Source organism: Pinus tabuliformis, chromosome 7 (genome assembly GCF_031772625.1).
Source record: "Pinus tabuliformis cultivar Carrire ecotype Pingquan chromosome 7, CPIR1, whole genome shotgun sequence".
Lineage (NCBI taxonomy): Eukaryota > Viridiplantae > Streptophyta > Pinopsida > Pinales > Pinaceae > Pinus > Pinus tabuliformis.
In genome coordinates this window covers 1,281,819,689-1,281,833,212 of record NC_142293.1, presented here as the reverse complement: position 1 = coordinate 1,281,833,212, position 13,524 = coordinate 1,281,819,689, and positions in this window count along the sequence as shown.

Below are 13,524 nucleotides of genomic sequence, written 5' to 3'. Positions count from 1 at the left end.
TAGAGGAAATGATCAATATTGATGGTAACAAGCAAGAATTGAAGAAAGAGGTTGAGAGTATTAACAATGGAGTGACAAATGCAAAAAGGGAGAGAGGAGAGAACCGATTTAGTGAAACGCTTAGAGTAAATATCCCACATAATTCACACACATAGACATTGATGTTGAAGTATTCAGAGTTGGTGAATTCACCTACAATGCCTTGGCAACACAATGATAATGTTTTGAAGTGATGAAAGATCATTTCATCTGTAAATTGTAGTCCAACCAATATTAAGTTGGAAATTCATATTGTAATACATTAACATTTCATATAATATAATGTGTGGTTGAAATTATTTATAGTTGTATTTGATATTGTTTAGTATTGTAATTAGCATGCAACTTTGCATTTTCATATTAGATGAACATGCACATTGTATGACTTTTTTTTAAATTTTGTCACAAAATCATACAAATTAATTCATGTTGATTAATAATGAGCACATAAAATCAATCTAAAACTACTAAATTAGTAGTTTATATTGATTAATAATGAACAAAAATAAAAAATGAATATATGACTAAATTAGTCCTTTATAATGATTATTAATGAAATAAAATGAAATTAATATAAATTACTAAGTTAGTCATTTATATAATGAATATGAAACTACCAAAGAAAGATAAATTACTACTGAAAATGATAAATTTGTGATTGCAAATGATGACTAAATTTTGCATATATATGACTATTAGTAGCTAATTTACAATATCTTATAACATGACCAACATTTTGGTCATTAATTTCTTTTCTTGGGTGATCATATAGTAATATATTTTGTTGTATATTTGGTCATTAATTGTGACAATTAATGACTAAATCAATAACCAAATTAATGACCAAATTTATGACTAAATATAATACTAGACGATAAAATTGAGACAATCAATTAATGACTAAGTTAAAAATAGCTAAAAGTTGGTCACATTATAAATACTGTAGGTTAGCTACTACTGGTCACTGACTGAAAAATTGTCATTTATATGTAAATTTTAGAAGTTGTTTTAGTAATTAATTATACATTTTGTACTAGTGTAGTGATGTATGTTCCAGAATTTTTTTTGTGATTTCATCTAATTCACTTAGCTGCATGATCCTTTGTTTTTGTGCCTTTGGTAGATCCAGTCCATGTTCAGTTGCAAGTCTATATGTGTGGATTTGAAATTCAATAGGTAAAGGAACTTCTTTCCCATAGACAAGTTGATAAGGGATGAATCCAATAGTATTCTTCCATGTTATTCTATATGCCCGTAATGCTTCATTAAATTTCTATGACCAGTCCTCCTTGTGCATATTTATCGTCTTTGTCATTATATTTTCAAGAACGTTATTTGTTGATTAAATTTTTCCATTCGTCTGTGGGTGATATGGAGTTGATTTTTTTTGCTTACTTTTATACTTTTCTATAAGGTCTCTCACAAGATTTGAAGTGAATTGTGCTCCTTGGTTTCTGGAAATATGTCTTGGTACAACAATTCTAACAAATATCTTTTCAAAGAGAAAAGATACTACTACATTTTTCATTTTCTTTGTAATTTCTTTTGCCTCCACCCATTTTGTTACATAATCAGCATGTACTAAGATGTACTTTCTCCCATTCGAGGGTCGATTAATAGGATCCAAAAAGTCAAGAGCCTGTTTTTCAAGTGGCTCTACAAGTACTTGCGTCTTTAAAGGAATTTCATCAGAATGTATGGGTCTGTCTATCCTTTGGTAGCTATCACATTTCTAGACGTAAATCCTTGAATATTTGAATATGAATAGCCAATAATAACCTAGAATCAATAATTTTTATGTTGTCCTTTTCCCTGTAAAATGACCACCACATGGTTTATCATGACATGCTTTTAAAATATCTAAAATCTCATCTTCTCTTACACGTTTTCTAATTAACAGATCGGTTCCATAATAGAGAAGGTCTCCATTAAACCAACTATATCTCGAACTATCTTTAATTATTTTCTTTTTTTGTTTATTTGTGAAATGAGAAGGAAAATTTTTAGATGATAAATAATTAGCTAAGTCAACAAACCATGGACTTTTGACTACTATATAAAATAAATGTTCATATGGAAAGTTCTCAAAGACTTGAACAATCTCACTAGGAGGATGAAGTCTTGAAAGGAAGTATGTCACTTGATTCTCTTTTCCTAGTCGATCCAATACAATAATGTTAAATTCCTGCATCAATAATAACCATCTAGTAATCCTACAATTAGTAATTGGTTTATTAATTAGATACTTAATGGTTGAGTGATCAATATGAATGAACACTTCATACCCTATCATGTAATGTCTGAATTTTTTTACTGCATGTACTACAACTAGCATTTCTTTTTTAGTAACTATGTAATTCAACTCATCTGAAGTTAAATTTTTTCTATTGAAATAGATAACATAGTTCAATTGATCTTCTTTTTGGCCTAAATATTCCCCTACTTCTATTTCTAATGCATCTGTAGATATGTGAAATGGTAACGACCAATTTGGTCCTCTGAGAATTGATGTTGTGGACAATTTTTGTTTGAGTTTTTCAAATGCATTTTGACAATAAATATTCCATTGAAACTCTATGCCCTTTGTAAGTAGTTTAAATAAGGGAAAGGCAATTTTACTAAAATTTTCAGTAAATTTGTGATAATAGCCCACATATCCTAGAAAATGCCTTACCTCTTTTTGATTTCTTGGTGGTAACAAATTTACAGTGATTTGAATTTTTTTTGGATCTACCTTTATTCCAGAAGAAGAAATATGATGTCCCAACATTATCCCTTCAATTAGGATCATAAAACATTTTTCATTACTGAGAGATAAATTCATTTCAATTCATATTTGTAGAAGTTTCTCAAAGTTTTTCAAAGAATCATCAAAATTGTTTCCATACATAGTGAAATCATCCATATAAACTTCTACACATTCATGTATTAAATAAGAAAATATGGCCATAACTTCCTTTTGAAAAGTAGTTGGTGCATTACATAGTCCAAAGGGTAATACATTGTAAGCATATGTACCCTAAGGACATGTAAAACTAGTTTTTTTCCCTATCTTCTAACACTATTTTGATTTTATAGCAACTAAATCGATGTAAAAAGGAAAAAAAAATATCCCAGCTAGTGAATGTAGGACTTGATCAATGAATGGTAATGTAAAATCCTCTTTAAGTGTTTCTTTGTTAAATTCCCTATATTCTAAACATAGTCTCCACTCTCCAATTTTCATTGGAACCACTGCTAAACGAGAAACACATTAACTCTATAGGATAGGGTAGATAAACTCTACCTGTAATAATTTTTGTAATTCTTCCTTAACTATCTTTTTCATCATTGGGTTAATCCTTTGTTGCAGTTTCCTTATAGGTTTGACACTATTATCTGTGTAAATATGGTGAGTACATGTGTGAGGACAAATTCCTTGCATATAAGTATAGTCCCAAGAAAATGCCTTTGACTATTTCCTTAATAATGCAATTAATTGTTCTTATTTGATGTTTGCAAATTGTTACCAATGTTAAGACATTTTGCAGGACTGATCTCAATTGTTTTTATATTATAATTTGTAATTTAGTTAATAGGAAAGATAGCAACAAATGATGTTTGCAAACAATTGATTGTGCAATTTTCCTGAAAACATTGTTATAAATTTTGACTTTCATCCTCATATTGCATGGTTCTTAGCTGCTTTGAATTACTATCGGGTTCTGAAATGAAGAAATCTATCAAATCCTCATTATCATCTTCTCTGAAATCAAAAGCTTAATTAATGCTTAGAATTGATTTAATTTCTTCCTTTTCTTTTTCTATTTCCTCAGGCCATGATATCAACGAAGGAGATTGAGAAAGAGGATAAAGTGTTATGTTATTTCTTTCATTCCCATGTGAAATACTCATACTTCCTGTTGGGCACCAAATCGGGCTATCTTTCTGTTGCATTTCCATCCCTCTTTTGTCCTTTTTGCACTTATTCACCTATGTTTACTATGCTAAATCTACAAGGTGATTAACCCTTTCCTGTCTATTGGAATATTTTATTAAAGAAGTAAAGTCGTGGGGTTTTGCCTATTCACAGCACTAAAACATATGTTTGACCGTAGCTTTTGGAGAACAGGTACCGATCTTTTAGCATCCCGCAGCAGATCCGCAATTCACAGAAATGACGAGCCATAAGGAAGTGGCGTAGCTGGAGTCGCATATCCCTCAACCGTTCTTGGACGATTCACTGATCTTGTTCATTTGGTGTTGGTGCCATTCTAAACTAATGTATATTTCTGGGTATATAGTTACCAGGTTTTGGGGAAAGATGTTGTTCTCCTTTACTGTGTATAAAAGACAGGTTATTCCTATAATTGGGGGACTCCCCATCGATATTGTAATAGCTCTTTCTAGATTAATAAAATATCATCTCTTTTTATTCTCTATTCTTCACTGTGATTAATGCAGCCCTGATCAGAGAGCTGGGCCCGCTCTTTTGATCAAGTGTTGCGTATTTCATGTTGTGTGTTATTTATTATTTCGTGGTTGTTGTTACATATTGTAATTCCTGAAATTGATTTTCTTGAGTACTGTAGCTAGTTCAGTTTTACAGCAACGTTTTGAGTATTAATCATGAACCCTTGGTCGATAACGGATAGTAACCTTGCCCCTACATATAATTTGTGTGCTTCCTTGAAAGGATATGCACCTGGATTGATAAATTAATGTAGGAAAAAGGGTGAATAGATTGTTCATGCCTAGACCCCAACATTTTAGCATCATTGTCGGGGAGGCTAGCAAGGTGTAAGACACGATCCAGACCAACCAGAGGATCAATCTCTTGTCATGGGGAGAGAACAAGTTTTCTCACTCTGCTCCAGGTCCTCAGTGTAGGTGTTTCTTTCTACTTGTTATTATTTTCTTTCCTATGTCTATAGGGCCAACCTCTTATCTTGGGGAGGTAGGAGTCTTTTGACACCCTTCTCTAGGCCCTGAGTTAGACTTATTTCTTTCAAGCCCTTGTGTGTTTTAATTTCGAGAATCCCTAGATTTTACCCTGAGGAAGGAGGACTCTTTTGACACCCTGGTTCAGATCTGGAAGTATTAGATCTTCTAGAAGGTGTGTGTTTGTTGCTAGTTCTTGTCCTGGGGAGCGAGGAGTCCTTTGATGCCCTACTCCGGGCCCTGAACTCTATATTCCTATTTTTGTTAGCTATCTCTCCTTTTGTAAGACCTTTCGTCTTGGGGAAGGTATAGCCTTTTGACACCTTACTTCAAGACTAGAGTGGTGTAGGATTGATACCTAGACCTTCTGTCATATCAAAATTTGTATGAACACAGAACCAAATAAGAGGGGTAGAGGAAGAGCCCCAAAGAGGGGAGGACCAGACTTGGGAAGAAAGACTTACATCCAGCAAATTATAGCAAAAGCTGAATTAGAAGCATCCTCTTGCACAACCGCGAGACTAGGTGCACAGAGAGTAAAATCTGAGTGACAATCAGTAGATCAACCAGTGCTATCTATAACATTCTTTGGAAATTCGACATAGCAGGCCCCTCCAGCAGTTGAGGAGACATCTAGCAGTAAACTTGACCAGGGGAACCCTATGCTGGTAATAAAAGGGGAAGAGGTTGCAAGTAGAATATCTACAGGGTCAAGCCACTCTAGCAAAGGAAAGAAGGTCATAGCCGAGGGATCAAGTCATCAAGATGCGGGAGAGGGAAATGAATGGGCACTCACATCACCAAGTGACCTGGGAAGTGCTGTCAAAGCAACTCGAACCCGAGTGGTAAGGAACCCTTGGCCGTCTTCCAGAGAGCCTGTTGAAATAACAAGTGGTTATTGGAGGATATTTATGGCTCCCACGACCTCCACTATCGAGTTTCCGCTCGAGGATCTCGGAGCTGGTGCGCCCACGAAGCCTATCCCATTAGTAGCCTTACCAAGCTTTCATCGGCTTGTTTTAGAAGACCTTGACACATTTTTATTCTAATTTTACATAGTGTGCCAGGGATATGACTACATGATGGACACTAAGAAGTTAAATATTTTCCCTACTATGTTAAAAGGGATAGCTCTGCAATGGTTCATGGGCCTTGGAGGAAGTTCTATTTCCACATGGGATGATATGCAGACAACTTTTCTGGAAAAATACTAGGATTATTGCAAATCCCGGAACATCAAAGAGGAACCTTTTAAGTTCACACAAAAAGAAGACAAGAGCTTGGAAGACTGTGTGGAACGATTTAAGTACACATTACAGAGGTCAAGTCACTCCGACTTGAATAGGGAGATTTTAAAAATTATCCTCCTCTTGGATTTTTGTGAGGACTCTTTGGAATTGTTGAACATTCTAGGAAAGGGAGATATCTCTAAGGAAAGCTTCGAAGTTGTCTATGAACTATGCATTCAGTACTCGAGGGGGCTCGCAAGAAACAAACAAGGGATTTGCTCAGCAAAGGTATCTAGTGGGGGTGTTACGAAGGAAGAAATCAGAAACCTGCTAGACAACTTGAGAACAGATATCCTGAGTACTCTGTCGGCACAGATGGATACGCTACAAGTAAAACAGAAGCAACTAGAATTGGATAGGACCATGGCTATATTCTTCTTGAAGTGTAGAAAGAAGCTTCCAAAGATGGAATTTCCATTAAACTCCATATAGGAATGTGCAATTTGTGAATTAAATCATTCAATGAGCTCATTCCCCTCCTTGCCAGGCTTGAAAGCAGTGTTTCAAGGGACAGGAGAAGACACGGAGAAACTATACCTCATGGGGTCTAGAAAGCCATGGAAGCCTTGACCACCAATGGGAAACCAAGGTATGTACTTAGACCCATCTCAATATTTTAGTAATTTTAATATGAATTCTAATTCCATGTCCTATCCACCGATGTGGCCAAAATACCAGTTTCCACCTTGGTAGCAGTGGAACCCTCAAGCCGGTTCAAGTTCCCCATGGGCTCCAACTTGGCAAGGATCTTCTCTTAGGCAGTTTCCTCAGTCGATGCCACAACAACAACTCAAACTACCCTCTAATGTTCCTCCTAATAGTCAACATGTCCATCCCCAGCTTCCAATCCAACCTAACCCAAATCCGAATAATAAGGGAGTTCATCAAACCGACACTCTCAACCTACCTTCATATAGTATTTCCACTACAGAGTTGTATGAAATGAATTTGCAATGAGGATGAATAGTCGATGCTCAACCTCCTCCAGTTATCATTGAACAACTTGATAGTGAAGGTAAGGAATCAGAATTGATTAATAAGGAACCAAAACAAATTGGTAGAAACCAGGCGCCTTCTGCAAAACAACATCAATCTGAACCACCCTATCCAGAGAGACTGACTTTGAGTAAATCAATCCCTCAGGCTGAATTCAACTTATTAGGTGAATTACAAAACTTATTTGTCAAAATTCCCCTATTACAAGCTATGAAGGATGTATCGATATATGCAAAGACTCTTAGGAAATACTGTTCAAAGATGCCTACAAAGAAATCCAAAGACCCTCTTACTATTCATGTCATGGGAAAATTATCAGATTTTATGATGGGATAGTCAATGCTTGTAAAGTATGGAGATCCAGGGAACCCAATTCTGATAGTAAAAATTAATGGGATAGAAATTCCAAATGTGCTGGTAGATCTGGGTGTTTCCATCAACGTTATCACCATTGAAACTATGCATACATTAGGTCCTCATAACTTGAAACATACACCTACAGTGTTAGAAATAGGAGATAGATCTACAGTAAAACTAGTAGGGAAGTTAGAAGATGTAACAATTTCAGTGGATTCATGGCACTATCCCATAGATTTCCTTGTCTTACATACACAATCTTCGGTTGGTGGCCATCCCCTAAATTTAGGTAGGCCATGGCTAGCTACTGCAGATGCTTACATTGGGTGTCGTTTAGGGCACATGGTCATTTCAATTAGGCAAAACACTAAGAATATAGTGTTATACCCACCTATAGAACCAAACCCATCCACAAAACCAGCAGGTAGCAAGAAAATGATATCTAGGAAGGAGCCTGAAACAGAAAATGAGGAATGAAGACCAGTCTTTACTATTGGGTAGGACCTCTAGTTAAAAATGGAATCGGAGGATGATCTAATCACCTCCTTTTATGGAGGATCCTTGCTTCGTTTCAAAGACAAATCAACAAATCCTAGTATCCATCCTAAGCTGTGAAACACAGGAAATTATTGAAACAGTAGAAGGAGAACCAGGAAAGACCCTGAAGGTATCCCTGTGCAATTACAACCAGGAAAGACCTTGAACATTAACCCTGACCTGTCAGAATCCTAGAAGAAGCAACTTGTAGATGTCCTTCAGAAACATAAATAAGCCTTTGCTTGGGATTACTCAAACATGAAGGGGATTCCTACTAATTTATGTACCCACCATATACATATTAAGGAAGATTTCCATCCTGTGAGGCAACCTTAGACAAGGATGAACCCTGCATTGAAAAATGTCGTGAAAGAAGAACTTCAGAAACTACTAGACGTAGGTTTTATTTACCCCATTCCAAATAGCCAATGGGTTTCTCCACTAGTAATGGTCTTGAAGAAAAATCGTAAATGGAAGATATGCATGGATTATAGAGAATAAAATAAGGAAACACATAAAGATCATTTTCCTTTACCATTTATTTACCAAGTTCTGGACACATTGGCTAGCAAAAAATTCTTCTCCTTCCTAGAGAGATTTAGTGGGTATAATTAGATCCAGATAGCTCCTGAAGATCAGGACAAAACCACTTTCACATGCCCCTGGGGAACATTCAAATACCGGGTCCTTCCTTTTTCCCTATGTAATGCACCTACAATGTTCCAGAGGGCAATTTTTGGGATCTTCTCTGATTTGGTGGATGATAGTGTTGAAATTTACATGGATGACTTTACTCCATACAAGGATTCATTTGTAGAAGGGTTGAAAAATTTGGAGAAAGTTCTTTAAAGGTGCATATAGGCACGTGTCTCCTTAAGTACGGTAAAATGCCATATGATGATGGAGGAAGGAATTGTTCTGGGACATTTTCTTTCACCTGAAGGAATCCGGATGGACCCAACTAAGATAAAGGTAATTTTTCACTTTCTGATACCCAAAACACCCTCGAAGGTACGCAGCTTCATTGGTTGTGCTAGTTATTATAGGCGCTTTATAGAAAATTTTTCTAAAGTAGCACATCCACTTTTTCAATTGCTAAGAAAAGATGCAGATTTTGTGTGGACAGATGATTGTGATGTAGCCTTCACAAAAATCAAGGAATTGGTCTGTAGTGCTCCGATCCTTAGAGGGTCAGATTGGACATTACCTTTCCATATTCACACGGATGCTTCCCAAACAGAGGTTGGTGTAGTATTAGGATAGCAAGAGGACAGGGTACCATATGCAGTTTACTATGTTAGTAAGAATTTGGCCCCTGTTGAATTAAATTAAACAGTGACTAAAAAAGAGTTCCTTTTTGTCATTTATACCATCAACAAATTCCAACATTACATTACCAGGTATCCTACCTTTGTACATACTGATCATGTAGATATCACGTATTTAATGAATAAACCTGTTACCCCTGGTCGCATTACAAGATGGCTTTTGCTACTACAAGAATTTGACATTACTATAGTAGATAAACTAGGGAAGGACAATGTGGTTGCAGATTTCCTCTCTGGGATACAAAATGATGGTAAGAATACACCAATTGAAGATAATTTTCCAGATGAACATCTTTTTGTAGTTTCTGCTAACACTCCATGGTATGCAAATATTGCTAACTATCTTGCTACAGTGAAGTTGCCTCATCATTTGTCATATAAGGATCAAAGGAAGATTATTCATCATAGTACCCGATATTCATGGATGGCAAGGTATCTTTTTCATACAGGGGTTGAACAACAGATTCGGCGCTGTGTGGTAGAGGATGACATCTATGAGATATTAAAGGCTGCCCATGATGGACCCTGTGGAGGACATTTTGCAGATAAGAGAACAAGCCATAAAGTGCTGCAAATGGGATACTACTGGCCTTCCATATTTCATGATGCTCGGGAATATGTCCATAGATGTGATAGTTGCCAATGGATGGGACAACCTGGGAAAGCAGATGAAATGCTTCTACAGCCCCAAATGGTCCTCAAACCTTTCGAGAAATGGGCCATTGTTTTTGTTGGACCTTTCAATCCACCTTCTCATCAGAAAGCTCACATCTTAGTCTGCACTAATTATGTGACTAAATGGGTAGAAGCTCGAGCGGTCGCAACAGAAACAGAGCAAGTAGTGGCAAACTTTCTTTTTGAAGAAATCTTTGCTCGATATGGTACTCCAAGGGAAATTGTGTCAGATGGAGGGGTGCAGTTCACATCTCACATGATAGGGAAGCTTATGCAGAAATACGGGGTTAAACACAGAGTGACAATTTCTTATCATCCCTAGGTGAATGGACAGGTAGAAAGCACAAACAACATATTGGAAAATATATTGACAAAAACAGTAGCAAGTCATTGCCAGGATTGAGCACAAAAACTTCTAGAAGCTTTATGAGTGTATAGAACAACATGGCGGAACACAACCAGGTTTTCTCCATTTGAGTTAGTCTATGGGAAATCCCCCTTGTTTTTGGTAGAATTTGAGACTAGCACGCTCAGAACAGCTTTAGAAGTAGTCCTAGACCTATCAGAATCATAGAAACACTGACTGGAATAGTAGAATGAGTTGGACGAGATTCGAGAAGCAACTGTCCAGAAAACTACTGTTGTTCAACAGTAGAGAATGAAATGGCATGATAAATTTATCAAGAGCAAGGTGTTTCATGAAGGGGATTGGGCATTACTTTACGACTCTCGGTTTAAAGATTTCAAAGGCAAGCTTCGCACTCGTTGGATGGGACCATATGAAGTGGATGCAGTATTTGATAATGGAACAATTAGACTAATTACAAGAGATGGGAATCATACCTCATTCTTAGTAAATGGACACCGTATAAAGCTATGCCACCGTCCAGCCTTTAGAGATGCCTTTGTTAAACACCTTTCTGATTCATTTGGGTTAATGGTTGTTGGTATAAAGGACACTATCACTCTACTCTAAAACTAAGTAAATAAATAAATAAATAAATAAACTGTTATTACTTACCTGTTTGTATTTTGCAGGAATAACAAAGGAATATGTCCAGGAGAAATGTAAAACTCGGTGTTGTTACTCCACCGGTGTTGCTACTCAGTTGTTTTTATTACTCTGCTAGTGTCATTACTCCACTGGTGTTGTTACTCCGCCGGTGCTGTTACTCCATTGGTGCTGTAACTCCGCTGGTGTTGTTACTCCATCGTTGCCATTACTCCATCGTCGTTGTTACTCCACCGGTGTTGTTACTCCATTGGTGCTATTATTCTACCCTTACTATTACTCTGTCGTTGCCGTTACTCCGTCATTGCCATTACTCCACCATTGTTGTTACTCTGCTGGTGTTGTTACTCCATCGTTGTCATTACTCCGCTGTTTATGTTACTCCACTGGTGCTATTACTCCACCGTTGCTATTACTCCGCCGTTCCTATTACTCCATCGTTGTCGTTACTCTGTCACTGCTGTTACCCAAGTGTGCTATTACTCCACCACAAGGTAGGTCCCTGGGTATGTCTCCACTGACTTTTATGAATTTAATTAAAATATTCCAAAAAGACACCAATACGTGCCACGGACAGCCGTAATTAAGTTGGGGGGTCCCATCATAATAAATGATGGCGTACCAATGAAAATTCATTCATGTCACATGATTCACACCAAACTAAATATAATGATTATGACATTTCGTAATATCAACCTTGATGCATTGGAATGCGTATTTGTACTCAAAAAGTCACAATTGGTCACCTCCCCAAGACGTCGCATTAAACCACTGAAAATATCCAACTATACTACCATAACTCACCATCATTCTCTAATATTTCTTCAGACGTACCAGTTTTGTTACCATCCTTTTTCCTGAGGCAACCATGGCATTATTACTATTGCCAACAGTTTGGGTCCCTATCATTTTCCCCTACCAGCTAACTGTATTCGTTGTGTTGATCCCGCCTCTACAGCGTTGGGTAGATGGTTTGTGCAGCATGAGCCAGAAGATACAACAAGAGTTCGAAATAGTCGGGAGGTATGGCAGGTCTTCGAAAACGTAGGTTGGGATGTCTACCTTCACAGGTTGAGAGGGTCCAACAAGGAAATTGTGGTAGAATTTGCACTTAACCTAGAAGAAGAAAGCTCTCGGGTCCACGAGATAGAGGTCCCCATTACAGAGGAAGCCATTTCAGAAGTTAGTGAGCTCCCTCAAAATGGACAGAGATGGTTTTCAAGAAGGACTTCCCTCCCAAAGTTTCCCGAAGTCTTTTTGCAGGCAGCAGAAAGAATTTCTCAGAAGGGTTGAGGATACGACCGAAACTCGTTACCGCATCCATGGGGAGAGGTAGCAGAGTTTGTCATAAAATATATAACATATGATGGGAGATATTCTACTGTGTTTAAATACCATCTCTAGATATTAGCTCACCTTCGATTCCCCCAAGCAGAGGCATTTTCATTAAATGTACCTTATTTCTTACTAAGGAGTCTTCAACTGATGGCACATTTTGCTCAACAGTTGCAACAGGTGATGGTGGTCATTACCCACCACAGGCTGGTCTAGTTGTTGGTGATGAATGCAATTAGACAGATTCTGATTCCATGGGAATTGTTTCAGGATTCCAGAGAGGAAGAGATAGCAGCCGATGTGGCCAACAAGGAAGATGAACCATAAGTGATGGAGGAAGAATATGCAGAAGGAGATGATTATGTTGATCAGGAGGAGCCAGAGGAGATGGAAATGGAAGCTAGAGAATTTGAAGAAGAGGTTACTCCTCAAGAGCAAGCCGCAACAACGATGGAAGACATAGGAGTCGACAAAGAAAGGCCCACTAGTACCACAGCCAAGGCTATTCCATAAGAATGAGCCTCAACTATGGAGCTAGCAGAGCAAATTGATAGCATGACAATACCAGAGGAAGTACCACAACAATTAAGGATGGGTGAATTGATCAATATTGCAACTAAAGGTACCCCACAGGGACCCCCTACCACCATGGAGCCGATGGAGGAAGACAACCCGAATGAAGAAGAGGTCGTGACCACCCCGACCATAGGACCAATGGAAGAGGATGAATAGGGACAAGAAAAGTTCGGAGCTGGGAGAACCATGAAATTTATAGATGAAGTTCTGGGAGAACTAAGGCATGAGGCTGGCGCTGCTCCATAAGAACCAGCATCAACCTTAGGACCAAACACTAAAGAACCCTTCCAGTTTTCCTTTTTCTCTTCTATCCCAAGAGGAGCAAGGGTAACTCATTCCCCTTGGCACACAGAAGAAGACATCACCATTCATCTTGCTTTGAATGTATAACAAAGACCACAACCAGATGGGATAAATGCTGCCCAGGTGAGAAGCACTTTGGAGCCTAAAAGGGGAGAAG